The sequence below is a fragment of the Plectropomus leopardus genome, unplaced genomic scaffold, assembly GCF_008729295.1.
Source record: "Plectropomus leopardus isolate mb unplaced genomic scaffold, YSFRI_Pleo_2.0 unplaced_scaffold6868, whole genome shotgun sequence".
Lineage (NCBI taxonomy): Eukaryota > Metazoa > Chordata > Actinopteri > Perciformes > Serranidae > Plectropomus > Plectropomus leopardus.
In genome coordinates this window covers 1-1,449 of record NW_024675576.1, presented here as the reverse complement: position 1 = coordinate 1,449, position 1,449 = coordinate 1, and the positions used below count along the sequence as shown (strand labels likewise).

The window sequence follows — 1,449 nt, the reverse complement described above, 5'->3', positions numbered from 1 at the left end:
CCACCTGGTGGTGTTTTGTCCGTACTGCATCTCCACCGTCATCATGGTGTCTTTGTATCGAAACAGGTCAACAGGTAACAACCAATCAACAATCAATCACAGTCAAAACTATTAAAATTTAAAGATCTTTTGGAATTTTAACCAGCGCAAATAATGTTTACGGCACAAAAAAAAAATACTTCCATAAAATATTAAAAAATTGTTCAGCAATCGAGAGGATGTACAAATTTACTTTCAAATCGTACAATCGCACCACCAGGAGACATTTTCGTTTATCAATTTGCTGGGTGAAGCTATCAAAGCTAAAACAATGTCCAAACATAAAGCAGTCTAAAATAAAGTATAAAAACATCCAACATGGTATAAATATAGTTTAGACGAATAAGCTGGTTAATTAAGGTGACTTATGGAGAAGGGGGATTAAATACATTTTGTTTCCCTCTCATCCTTTTTGAATGTGTAGACCAAGTCATCATGTATTTAAATAAAATAAATGATGATGATGATGAATGATGTATTTAACGAATGTGACTAAACTCAGGAAACAACTTACCTGTCTCCATGGCAGCAGCTTCGTCCAAACAAGCAGCGGTGAGATCAGCGGAGGACTGCGGCGACATTGAGGCGGTCTGCACGGTGCATCACTTCTGAGCTGAACACATCGGAGACACATCAGTGAGACGATTTCGGTTTGTGGCTGACAGAGCGAGACGTCCTCCTCATCTCTGTGGAGGGAGATCGCTGTTTCACAGAAAAACAGTAAAATATTCAGAAATACAGAAATTAATACACAAAAACAGTATGAATAAATGTGTGAATAAATACATAAATAAATAAATATGACAATAAAAAGTACTGGTTGCATTGGTTGCATGGTACCGTTCTCAGAGCGTTTTTTAGGACCAAAACTTGCGGGCTGAGAGGTCACTGAGGGATGAAAACCCTAAAGTTAGGATTTCAGCTGTTTATGAACATTTTTCTGAATGACATGTTACTAATGTTGCCATCGTCCCAGCTAGAAAGTTTGATTATTATTATTTTTTATTCACAAAATTAACAACAAAAACAAAAAAAGAAAGAGAAGCATTATTTCTGACAAACATAAGACTGAACTAACATGTTAATTACCCTTTTTTCCACTCTTTTACAAATTTGAATAAGAAAAAGCTCTTTACAGGATTTTTGTCTTTTTATTTTGTGTTTTTTTTCTATGTACCTGTTTGTATCTTTGAGTTTGAACTTTTTGCTGTATACTTGTACCCTTGTGTATCTTTAAAAACATATTGTATTAAAAAAAATTCTGTTTATTTTATGTAATCATTTTTAAATATGTTCATGTGTTCATATTTTAGTTTTTTACATGTTCTGTTATTATGTACCTTGTGTTTTGCTAATGTTCATTTAATCATTAAATTACTGGATTACTGGATACATTTCTCTCTTTCTTTG

At 33.6% G+C, this 1,449-nt stretch overlaps 1 long non-coding RNA gene across 1 annotated transcript; it reads left to right on the top strand.

Annotated features, from left to right (window-relative positions):
* Positions 1-950, top strand: LOC121939961. Its single transcript, XR_006105553.1, has 2 exons — positions 1-74; positions 569-950. It is a non-coding gene; the product is annotated as an uncharacterized LOC121939961 (long non-coding RNA).
* The last annotated feature ends 499 nt before the right edge of the window (positions 951-1,449 follow it).